The sequence below is a fragment of the Planococcus citri genome, chromosome 1 (assembly GCF_950023065.1).
Source record: "Planococcus citri chromosome 1, ihPlaCitr1.1, whole genome shotgun sequence".
NCBI classification, from domain to species: domain Eukaryota; kingdom Metazoa; phylum Arthropoda; class Insecta; order Hemiptera; family Pseudococcidae; genus Planococcus; species Planococcus citri.
The window spans coordinates 3,715,804-3,729,426 of NC_088677.1; the positions used below are offsets into that span (position 1 = coordinate 3,715,804).

Genomic DNA, 13,623 nt, shown 5'->3' on the forward strand with positions numbered 1-13,623 from the left:
TCCAGCCATTCTGGAGCCTCCAGCGCGATTTTTCAATTTCTCCAGATTTTCGAATTTGCTCCAGAAGGCGTGAATATGAAGTTGGGAAGCTAAAAATCGAGTTGTATATTACACTGGACCTGTTTAACGAGTTTATCCACATTTGAGCCGATTTTGAGAGTGACACCTCAAAAGTGGCTTTTTGACCAGCTTATTTCAAAATTAAAAAATCCAAAAAATCAAAAGTTTCCCGTTTCTGTGGAAATTTTTGAAATTCACGCGAATCGCTGTATTTTGTCCAAAAGTAACCCCCCAAATCCAAATTTCACAATTTCCAGCCATTCTGGAGCCTCCAGCGCGATTTTTCAATTTCTCCAGAATTTCGAATTTTCTCCAGAAGGCGTGAATATTTAGTTGGGCAGCTAAAAGTCGAGTTGAGTATTATACATGATCTGTTCTACATTTGAGTCGATTTTGGGAGTGACATCTCAAGAGTGGTTTTTTGAGGTGTCACTCTCGCTCCAAAACGGCTGGAAGTGGTAGAATTTGTGTCCCGGGGGTTAATACTTGAAGAAATACAGCAATTCACGCAAATTTCAAAAATTTCCTCACAAACTGTTATTTTTTGATTTTTTGGATTGTTTAATTTTGAAAAAAGCTGGTCAAAAAACCACTCTTGAGGTGTCACTCCCAAAATCGGCTCAAATGTAGATGAACTCGTTAAACAGGTCGATTATAATACACAACTCGATTTTTAGCTGCCCAACTGCATATTCACGCCTTCTGGAGCAAATTCAAAATTCTGGAGAAATTGAAAAATCACGCTGGAGGCTCCAGAATGGCTGGAAATTGTGAAATTTGGATTTGGGGGTTACTTTTGGACAAAATACAGCGATTCGCGTGAATTTCAAAAATTTCTACACAAACGGGAAACTTTTGATTCTTTGGATTTTTTAATTTTGAAAAAAGCTGGTCAAAAAGCCACTTTTAAGGTGTCACTCTCAAAATCCGCTCAAATGTGGATAAACTCGTTAAACAGGTCGAGTGTAATATGCAACTGGATTTTTAGCTGCCCAACTTCATATTCACGCCTTCTGGAGCAAATTCAAAATTCTGGAGAAATTGAAAAATCGCGTTGGAGGCTCCAGAATGGCTGGAAATGATGAAATTTGGATTTGGGTAATTTATATTAGTTTTGGGACTTATTTTGACCATTTTTATTGATCAAGTATGTACTTTAAAAAAAAAAGCATAAATCGCCAAAAACAGTTAATTTTGAATTTTCAAAAATTCGCCAAAAATCGAAAAATGAACTTGGGCAGCTGAAAATTTGGTTTCGGAGGTTTTAAACCATGCTCTTTCCAAAAATCGCGGTCTCGTTCAAATCGGAGGTTGACACCTCATGAGGTTCCCTTGTGAGATTAGCTGAAATGCTGTAATTTTCCACCCGCAAATATTAGCCTGAAAGCTTTTGGGGGTCATTTCGCCCCTCTGAAGCGCCTACGTCGCCTACCACCTTTCCTTCCAAATATAGGTGCTTCAACTAGGTACATTCTTGAAGAATGATAAGGTAAATATAGATTTTTCCCATCTCATGACCATTAGAAATTTAAATTAAGTACAACAAAATTGAGTTTGAAAAATGCGGTTCATGTTGATCATACGATAACTTAAAAAGATTAGATAATTCAAATACGTAAGTTAATTTCATCGAGTGAAATTTTAATAAGTACCTACTTCTAGTAGATTATCATTTTTCAACCATGTTGTATTTCTATCCCTCTAAACAGCTTTAAAAATTATGTGCATTTTTTTGAGAATTTGGTAATTTTTTTGTTGTATATTGTGACATTATTGTGTTTGATAAGTACTATTGGTATTGTTCACCCGAAAAGTGCTTCACTGCGGAAGAGATGCGTCCCCTACCATCCGGTCAAAGAATATTTATCAGAATACGATCATCATCTAAAGAGATTATTGAAGTACCTACGTTGTTTAGAAAAAATTTTGAACTACGGCCATAATAGGAATTCTATGAATATTCTACATCTACAGACAATTAATTTGCGGTCATTCAACTACCAACTTTAAAACCAGAAAGGAACTCATCACACAAGAAGTGCCAACATGACTCATTACCTACAGAAGAAAAATTCTATAAAGAATCCAATTTGAAGGACCCAGCTGGGGATATAGATATCCGCACAATAAATCTAAAGGAAAATATAGTACTCGAAGAAAAAGTATCAAAATCAACTTCATCCGTTAAATAAGCCATCAAACAACTCGTTGACTATTTTAATATTTATTGAAAACCTTTCATGGATACTTTGGATAATCCAAATCGATTTTATCTCGTTAGATTACATTTCCAACTGAATTAAAATGCAGATATTCTGTCGAAGTAATAGTGGGGCTATTGTACATACCTTATTGTTAACGAAAATTGTATATTGATGGAATGCAAGCCAGCCACAGAAATATAATGAGTAAATTCAAAATTATAGGAGCATTTTGAATTAACTGATTATATTTCTGTGGTTGGCTTGTATTCCATCAAAAATCAATTTTCGTTCACAATAAGTTACGTACAATAGCTGCATTATTTCAACAGAATATCTGCATTTTTCTTCAGATTGGAAGTGTAATCCAACCAGATGAAATCGATTTGAAATCATCCAAAGCATTCATAAATTTCTTATGAAAATAAATCATTTTGCCTAAATTTCTCACTTTCTTATGCATATACTACCGTACCTACTTAATTCATATAACAATGGGAATAATTAAACCCACTGGCCCTCCGATCCTCTGGGGCACCTTTTTTCTTAAAGGAGACATTCTACGGAACATTTAAAAGAAAACTTGCCAAAAAAAGTTGGCCTTACTAACAAAATGGCGGCCATTTTGATACACAGGTCAGCCGAAATCATAAATTTTGCTTTCCGACATTCGACTAGCATGAAATTTTTGAACTGAACAAAGCTAGATCGAAAGACGGTGCAGAAATGTATCACAAGTCAAAATTGCAAGTGCTCAAGTGCATTTTTTGATTTTTGGTGAATTTTTAAAAATCAAGTTTTGGCCAAAAATGAGGGGAAAAAATCAAAATTTTACCGAAATGGACCTAGAAAGCTGAAATTTGGATATACTCTTTTTCCAGCCTGACAAATCGATTGGAAACGGTTCAAAACAATTTTGAGCAGTTCAGGAGCCTCCAGTAGATTTTAGAAAAAAACTGGTCAAAAAACCACTCTTGAGATGTCACTCCCAAAATCGCCTCAAATGTAGATAAACTCGTTAAACAGATCGAGTATAATACACAACTCGATTTTTAGCTGCCCAGCTCCATATTCACGCCTTCTGGAGCAAATTCAAAATTCTGGAGAAATTGAAAAATTGCGCTGGAGGCTTCAGAATGGCTGGAAATTGTGAAATTTTGATTGAGGGGTTAGTTTTGGACAAAATACAGCAATTCGCGTGAATTTCGAAAATTTCCACACAAAAGGGAAAATTTTGATTTTTTGGAATATTTAATTTTGAAAGAAGCTGGTCAAAAAGTCACTTTTGAGGTGTCACTCTCAAAATCGGCTCGAATGTGGATAAACTCGTTAAACAGGTCGAGTGTAATATACAACTCGATTTTCAGCTGCCCAACTTCATATTCACGCCTTCTGGAGCAAATTCAAAATTCTGGAGAAATTGAAAAATCACGCTGGAGGCTCCAGAATGGCTGGAAATAATGAAATTTAGATTTGGGTAATTAATATTTTGACCATTTTTATTGATCAAGTACGTACTTTTAAAAAAAGCATAAATCGCCAAAAACAGACAATTTGAATTTTCAAAAATTCGCCAAAAATCGAAAAATGAACTCGGGCAGCTGAAAATTTGGTTTTGGGGATTTTAGACTATGCTCTTTCCAAAAATCGCGGTCCCGTTCAAATCGGAGTGTGACACCTCAAGAAGTTCCCTTGTAAGCAGTGAAATTTCACTGATTTCAAATTTAGAGAGGCAATTAACTCCATTTTTGATGAAATTCTGTGGGAATTTCAAGTTTCAAAAAGTTGCTGGATGCTCCAAAATAACTCACCTCAGGCGAAATTCAGTTTGCATGCATCTTATTTTCGACATCGCTTCGAAGTGGATTCCAGGCAATTCCAATCCGTTATGGAGCATCCAGCGAATTCTTAGAAACGTGTGTTTTTCTAAAAATGTCACAAAATCTGTCCGAATCAACTTGAGCACGTAATGTGCAGAGTGTACTTTGGCTTTCCAACTCCATTTCAAGTTTCAAAAATCTACTGGAGGCTCCAGTAATTTCCAGAAAGTCGCTGGAGGCTCCAAAATGATTTGAAATTCACCCACAGTCGACTTCATAACGTATTGAAATTGGTTTACAGTATGGACTTCGGCTTTCCAATGACATAACTCCATTTGATGAAATGTTGTTGAAATTTCAAGTTTCAAAAATCTACTGGAGGCTCCAAGAATTTTCAAAAAGTCGCTGGAGGCTCCAAAATGACGCGAACTCACTAGCAGTCGACTTAATAGCGTGTTTAAGTTAAAGTGCAGCGTAAATTTCGGCTTTCCAGCCGCATTTGACGAAATATTATGGAAATTTCAAGTTTCAAAAATCTGCTGGAGGCTCCAGGACGGTTTGAAACTACCTCAAATGGACTTGATATGTTGAAATTTTATGGTATGAAGTAAATCATAACTTTCCAATTCATTCCGGATAAAATTCTTTGAAAATTTTAACTTCCGAAAATCTGCTGGAGGCTCCAGGACAGTTTGAAACTACCTCAAATCGACTTGATATCAATGATATCTTAAAATTGTAAGGTATAAAGTAAATTATAGCTTTCTAATTTATTCCAGATGAAATTCTTTGAAAATTTTAACTTTCGAAAATCTGCTGGAGACTCCAGGACGGTTGGAAACCAGGTAAATCGACGTAATATGTCGACATTTGTGATATACTACTATGCCGTACGTGGTATGTATAGGGCTCGCCCACATGGTAACACTGCGTTGCACTAAGGCAACACTGCGTTGTATTCTCGTCAGCTAGCCATACGAGCCAAGCGACGAGAGTACAGAACGCCAGTAATGTATCCGAGTGCACGCGGGTATGTTATTCACGGTTAATGGGTTAATGCAGTCATTTAAGTATAAGTTTTACTCTCGAGTGTTAAGTGTTATATTTAGTGCTTTAGTTTTAATTAGTGTTTAGTATATTCATTCAATAGACGAGAAGGAGTGATGATCTACTCGTCGCCACTCTGGGTAAGTACTTGCACATATCAGTGTGAATAAGTTAGATCTCCTTGCCAGAGGAGATCACTTATCCAAACCTACACCACAGTGTGTAACACCAACGTGTGTATATTTAGTTTAAGAAAGTGTCATGTTAACTAGTACATTTACATATGTGCTAATCATGTAACGTGTTGTTAATATTGCACACATTAAATATTATTCTCGTGTATAACTTGTTATTATTTATGGTGTGTATGATCATATGTTAAGAGTGTAAAAGCAACCATTTCCTACTCACGCCCTAGCCGAGCATGTGAGGTATTCCGGTGAGTATTTAGTAGAAATACTCTAAGGGATATTTCTTGGAAACAACACAATAGCAACCATCGTAAGTCACATTACCAATCACTGCTTTAAGTCATTTTACCCTCTTACATTGGCGCCCTTCCGAGTGTCCAAAAAGCACAGATTCGTCGTAATCTGAGCTTGGAGGAAGTAAATCGTTATGAGTACAAAGTTTAGATCGCGACCAAACTTTGGAAAATAATACTTGCAGTATGATTTTAATTGTACTTACGATTCACTTCTTGACTATTCTCAGACCAAAGTGTCCGAAAATAGGAAAGGAAAGAATACTTGTGAATATTTCAAAGTAAATAATCACGAAAGTATTAAGTTGCTTTCACTCATACACACACACACCTAGTCAAATTTGCCAGAATTTGACGAAAACGTGTTTATTTTTACATGTGTATGTGTGGTGGTAGATGATGAAATCCATCGATGGATAAAATATCCGTTGAGAATTTCTCAGAACTCAATCCGTTCGTTGAAACGTGAAAAGCGAGTTCCAGCTTGTCCGCCGCATTGTTGCGTGACCCCTACCACCACCCAAGGACAGACACACACGTCGCACCAGCCGCCATCTTTTGATGTCGCTGCTGCAGCTGCGTAGCCACCAACCGACGAGTTGATAGCTACCGCGGCTCGCATTATATATTTTTCTTTTCAAGTGCGACGACGGTTCTAGCCACGCTCCTCCAGAAGCAGCTTGACTGTCATTGTGTTATTTTTTCGCGCGCATTTTTGCGTCCTCCGTGTGTGTCTTGTCCGGTATCTTTTCACGTTTTATTTTTTAAAGTGAATTTTGATACTAAGCAATTTATTTGCATAATTTCTCCGCGTTTGTTTTTCAACCACGCGATCAGCAGCAGTAGAACTTCTGTTCGAAGCTATATTTTGCAGCAGTATTGGTAAGTAATATCGTAAAATATTACAGTACATTTCGCGAGTGGCTTTTAATCAAAGCAAACACATCGCAAGCATTTTTCGCGTATTTTTCAAACCAGCACTCAAAGCTGAGTGATAATTCAGTGTCCTTGTATTTTTTCAGAAATACCCAAGGTGGTATTTTGGCACCTGAATTTTTTCTCCAGCAATTCGTGTTCGTGTTCGCGATTCATTCGAAGCTAATTTTTTAGCTGAGATCTAGTGCTCTTTATCTTGTCCGAGTCACCTCTGAAGTGACTTTGCACTCGAATCCCGCTAAGAAACACGTTTCGAGCACGTGTGAAACAGTTCGTCTTGACTCAGCGCTTTTTATCTTGTCCGGATTACTCGCCGTAGTAATCTAGCGACTTGAGTCAACCGACTGCATAGCTCAGTGCTAGTGAAGCGCAATTTACGTGATAGAATATTTTTGTGTACCAGAACCAACTCGCGAATTAAAACCAGCATTGCACGTGAATTTGTGTTCGAAATTTAATAGAAATTTCACACAAAAAAGGGAAAATATTCGTCGTAATATTACCCCAGCTGTAGTTGAATTCGAACGAAATGGCATTTACTGGACCAGCTGCAGGCACCCGAAGTAAAGCGGTAGCCCTTACGCAACACCAAGTACATTGCTTATGTATTGGTGAAACGCACGAAGAATCGTGCGTTACGTTGAAAAATTCGGATAACAAATCCAAACGGAAAAATCGAAAAAATCCACCTACGCAGGATTTAAACGTAGAACAACCTGAACAACAATCGAGTCCGCAGAACCTTGTGGAATCATTGTTCAGCAGTCATCCGCCATCAAACAATTCTGACGAAGAATATGACGAGGATGATGATGAGGATGACGAAGATTACGTACCTACCGAAGAAAATAACATGGTACATGGATCAGATCTCCCTGACCCGCCCCCAGCGAGGACACGTCACCTGCAAAATTACAGGGACTCAAAAAGGGAAGAATGCAGATCCAAAACTGAACCGAAACGACCTGAAATCGCCACCGATGCTGAAATAAATGATCCGTTGAGATCGTTGTTTCAGCAAACATGGGATTTCACTGAAGGTGCCATAGAGAACCTACAGATTGGTCAAGCAGTTCAAGAACACAGCCTTATCCGAATAGAAGACTGTCTAATTAATCTTGTGGACCATGCAGGTAGTACGAACCGCAACATTGACGGATACAGAAACGACGTAAAAGACGTTCGTGAACACTGTACCCAATGGGCCGCTGGCATGAAAGAATATGTAGGTCAAACTACTGGTGCAGCTTTACAAAAAGCTGACAGCGCGATGCAAAAGGCAACGCAATGTGAAACCAAATTTGACCAAGCGACCAACCTATTCAAAAATGAAATGACAAAACATAAGGCAGAATGCAGCCAGTTAGCTCATGCAGTTGCGGATATGAGAAAGGAAGGTGGATGTAGACCCAACAGTGGTCTTAATTCCAACCCAACCTTGAAAATAAATGCCAACTTAGTCAGAAGTGCTGGTATTTATTATGACGAATCGAAACGTTACTTCCCTCATGAATTTGTACGTCAGTTTGAAGACTACGTAAACAAAAGCAATGCCGCCGAAACTCAGAAAATTTACGCATTCCAAGGAGTCATTGAGACTCAAGATGCGACAGAGTGGAAAGGCGACATGGTGGGAATAACGGATTACGAAGAACTAAAACAGAGATTCCTTCAACATTATTGGAACAGTCAGTGTCAAAACGATGCATGGGAATACTTTCAGAAATATTTTTGCGAAACCAAAACAGAGAAACGTCTGTTCTTGGAGATAAAGAGATGGGTCCTATCTCTAATCAAACGCAAACATCCAAATATTTCCAAAGTATTGGAAGTGGCAGCTGAAAAAGTGCCTTACCCATACGATAAGAAATTAGCGAAACAAACTACAGTGGAAGGTTTTATAAGAAAACTTGACGAATTCGCTAACTATGACTCTGACCCGAAGAATAATGTACGCATTGCAGTTCGCAACAGCGCGATGACGCCCGTTCAATGGCAACAAACTCCATCATTCGAATGGAATAGAATGCCTAACAACAATTGGAATAACGGAAACGGTTTACCACAGTCCACGTATTGGATACTCAATGCGAATGGACAATGGACTCAAATTCCCGGTAACCCGAATAATAACTGGAATTTGAATCAATGGGGTAATCAGACTCCGATGACTTCAAACCAGAATTTCGGTCCGCAAATAAGTTGGAATCAAAACTCCAACTCGAATTGGAATATGGGTAACAATCAAAACTTCCAGAATTCCAACCTTAATGGAGGATGGAATTCGCAGAAGAATGCGAAGAATTCTAATTCTGACAGGAATAGGAATTCTACGCAAGGTCCTACTCCAATAGGGAACTGGACGACCCAACCAATGATTACGAATTCACCGCATAATGCGCCGGAACCTCCGAAGAAATCGTATCCAGCTGTTACGAACAAAAATGTAAACGAAGGACAACTACAAATGGCATACCAAAAGCTACAAAAGGCTTTAGGTAACAATTTCAAAGGGAATCAGAAAATTAATTTCTATCCCAACACGAACAAAACTAGTAATAGCAATGGTGTTAAACAGAACACCCATTCTAATACCAATTCGAACAATTCTGGTGGTAATAACAACAGCAACGATAATGCTAAACCCCAGAACAGCGACAATCGTGGTGAAAAACCGCATGAAGCCAGAAAACCCTCGACTTTCCAACCGAAAGTGTCTAGTCAGATACCTTTACCAGTACATTTCTTCGTAATAAACGAGGATGGTACGGTAGGAGAAGGTACTCCGGACAATGCCGATTTCTGTGCAGAAATCGAAGAAATCGACCTGAGTCAAGATTCCAACGAGAGTCAAGACCAAGGAAACGATGACAATTCGGAAAACTAAAAGGACTAGACACTACAGGGGCACGGTCTAGTAACATCAAAGTCCCCATGAAGTCAATCTTTACGGAATTCATTTGGGTAGGCGACGGTATAGCGCATTTCCTAAAAAGAGGAGACACGCCATTACCGGTAGCGGTGCCACCATATTTACGTGATCAATTACCAATTGAAGAATTATACAGACGTATAGAGAAAACGGAATTCCCCGAAGGAGAGAAATTCGTTCTATCAGCTCTGCAATTCGAATTGAATCACTCACCTCAACCTTATGACAAAATAAAGAAAAGTCTAAACAAACTCTTAGATCTACTAGTCAAAGATAAAGGGGCGGAATTGATTATATTAATCTTCCCAATAGTAAAACCCTGCATTCCAGGTGACCCCAAAAGCATTGGCGTTAAACTAGATCGATACATCGAATACCGTAAAATATTTCAAAACGCGGCGGACGACCAAATTGTAATATTCTGGAAAGAACCGCCCATGTATTATTTGCAGACGCAAAAATTGATAACGGCCTCCGGTGTCGAAGCGATGGGCGTCATGGCAGATAAAAACCAACGAGTAATTCCTTGTGAACGAAAGTTCAAATTCGAAAAGGATAGGAACAAGTACTACCCTGCTATACCTACGTACCATGTGATTTACGACATGGTTTGTACAGGTATATACAGATTATTCGAAGAATGGAAACGAGTACGTTTAAGCAGAAACGCGATCAAATCTCCATACGACGAAATGCAAAAGATTCTCCAACAACGTCCGCAACCTCCGTACACGTACATGGCTCCGCCTGAACAGCAACCTAAGCAGGAAGAAGCAACAAAGGTTGAACCATTAAAAGGTAGTCAGGTCGTCGAACCTAGAAAGAAAACCTTATTCATGGAATATCGAACCTCGTGCAATAATCCCAATTGCCAACGAGATCCAACGTGTTGCATGTTACCAGAGGAGTACTATGAAACATTCACGGACAAATACACCCGTCCTGCTCAGTTAACAGAACTTGACGACGACGGTTTAGTACAAGGAAATCAAACTAAGAAATCCATAAGAGAGATGGATGTCAAATGTTTGATAATGGAGGACCCAGAACTCGTATTAGACGAGTTTCCGGAACTTGATTATTCTCCAACTCCTTTTGAAGTCTTGAACATTCACCATAGAGCGAAGGATCGAAGACCAATCGGAGATTTTGGAGTTAAAAATGCAATAATCAAGAAACCTCCCAAAGACAGATTGCTCAGATTGTTGACAAGGGATGGCATTAAGACATTTCCGTGTAATAGTGATACGACTACAACACGCGTGAAATTCATAAGAGGCCTACCTGCCGACAAGAAATGGAGACATCATGCACTTCGAAAACGAATAATTAAAGAAGCTCGAGCACTCGAAGCGATTGACAACGCACACCTTGATGAAACTCAGCTGAAAGAAAAAGCTAAACCATTAGTGGTAAACGAAGGTACCGATGACCCAACTTGCGTCGTTCCAATCACAGTAGGTGATAAGATCGTCGCCATTCAGTTGGACTCGGGAGCACTTCCCAACGTTATCTCAAGGAATGTGCTGAAACAACTCAAATTGAAAGTGCCACATGCAGTACGCGAAATCGCTATGGATCGCATCGTGCAGCTACGTATGGCCAATAACGCAATTGAACGAGCGTCACAAATTCTGGCCGAAATTACATTCAATTTTGGTCCGAAGGAATTTGTAGTACCATTCTACATAATGGACACCATTGGCAACACTTTCATACTGGGAAGAGTAGCCATGGAGCATTTGGATCTACACTTACATTTCCGCCAGAGATGCGTAAGTCATGAACCTAAGGATGATGATCATTTTACAATTGCATTTATAAACCCAGATGTGTATAAAGATGCGCTCTCTTTATTTAAGATTGAGCAAATCCCTGAACACACTACTATAACTATTGATTTAATGGCCACAAGCATGTCTACAAGAGACAAGCTAAAAGAGCCTGAAGAAGACCGAATTAAAGCAGTACGTATTATGCAGAAAAATCTCATCGAAGATTTAGCTGAAATACGAGAGCTTGGCATTGCACCTCAAAAGGAGGTAGACGATGCCATGCACAAGATCAATGCTTATCAAGACATATTTAGTCTGAATCCGGGATGTTACAAAGGTGAAAAAGTACATTTCAACTTTATCCCTGGTGAGGGGCACCTAGCAGTGCCACGAGGCGAAAAATATAGACCTCCAGCTCGGTTAAAACAAGCCCTCGACATGACGACTCAAAAGATGTTAGATTTGCGAATAATTCGGCCATCTCGTTCAGTTTTTATAAACACACTCGCACCAGTCATTAAAAAGAATGGCGATATACGACTGTGTTTGGCAGCTGACGAGTTGAACAACTTTTTACAATGCGTACTAACTGAACCCGCTACAATCGATAGCGTAATATTCAGTGGTTCACCTGATGGTCTATTTTGTACGCTGGACTTTACGTCCGGATTCTGGCAATTAGAGCTAGATGAAGAATCGAAAAAGTATACAGCGTTCATAATAAACGGCCAAGTATACGAATTTAACAGACTACCATACGGATTGAAGATCTCGAGCGGTGAGTTTGTTCATATGATAAACCAAGTGCTAAAGGACGAAGAAGGCATCTCCAAGTTTGTGGATGACGTCAAAGTCTCTGGTACTACGTTTAAAGAAACACTTGATAGACTACTCAGTGTATTCGAAAAAATAAGACGGGCTGGATTAAAACTGAATCCGACCAAAACCCACTTTTTTAAGAGGCGTACAGACTACTTGGGGTTCGTCTTATCCAAAGAAAACATTGATAAACAGGACCTTAAAAAGGAAAAATTCCTGAAATTTGAGAAAGCCCATATGAAACATGGCAAATTCGTACTTAAAAACAACAAAGAAGTGTTAGCTCTTGTTGGGAACACCGTGCTGTACAAGCCGTTTATTCCCCGATACATGCAAATCCTGAGCCCAATATACGAACTGACAAAGGGCGACGACCCTATAGTCTGGACGGATGCTCAACAGAAGGCCTTCGACATACTCAAATCGGAGTACTTGAAGGAATTCACGTTGAAACAACCTCCACGTGAGGGCGACTTATTCTTGGATACGCATTATACAGACGATGCAATGAATGCAGTTCTCTTCTACAAGGAAGATGAACAAAAGCAAATCATTATGTTCATTTCTGTTGGCTTCAAGGAGCACCAGAAAAACTTTACGCTGTATGACAAAGAAATGCTAACACTCTACTCAATCATTAAAAAGATTTGGATGTGGATTTTCAGCAGGAGAGTCCACGTGCGTGCCAATTTGCTCCCAATTTACAAAGAATTTGAGAGTCTGGCGAAAACGCACCGAAAAGCTGCAAAATGGGTTACAACTATATGCAATTTCGATCTAATCTATGACATGAAGTTGTCTAATAAAGCGCTATACGACATCAAAGCACCAGAATTGGTAGTCGGAAATATCGTCATAGAAGAGCTAACAGAGCTCGATCTATTGATGATTAACCAAGTGGTACCCAGGTTCACGAAAGGTTTTCACAAGGAAGACAATCATGAACTCACAGGTGCCAGTAAAAAGACCGCTCTACCACCTCTGGATTGCAAATTTATGGACGAAAACGTACCCAGATTATTCGACCTACTATCCAATATAGAAGACGAACAAGCTAGAGATAAACATTGCAAAAAGATAATGGATGTCTTAGAAGAAGACGTACCAGCAAATAATAAGAAGCAACAGGGTACGTCACTCCGTAAAAAACAAATTTATGACATAATGTACACACGCGATGGTAAAAAACGTCTGATGAAAATTTTACCAGACAAATCGCAAATACCATATTTACCTGATCGTTTGCTTTACGACACTGTCGACTACCTACACTGTGCCTATGGGCATACTGGGGCAAATCGATTAGACATGATTTTTAGACAACTATACTACCATCCTAGTTCACTCGCGTATATACGCGATATTACAAACACCTGCATTATATGCAAAGTGAACAAGAACTACGCGAAGCACAAAGTCCTGGAATACGCTCAAATAGAGGCGTACGCCATTGGCGACGTGCTATCGGTAGACATATATGGACCAGTTCCAGCATTAAAGAACGATCCGAAATACTTGCTAGTTGCAAAAGAAATCTTTACCAGTCGTG

At 39.2% G+C, this 13,623-nt stretch overlaps 1 protein-coding gene across 2 annotated transcripts in view; it reads right to left on the bottom strand.

The window, feature by feature from the left end:
• Nucleotides 1-13,623, bottom strand: part of LOC135845231 (sodium-independent sulfate anion transporter-like) — a 75,251-nt gene that overhangs the window by 12,835 nt on the left and 48,793 nt on the right. The window lies entirely within an intron of this gene.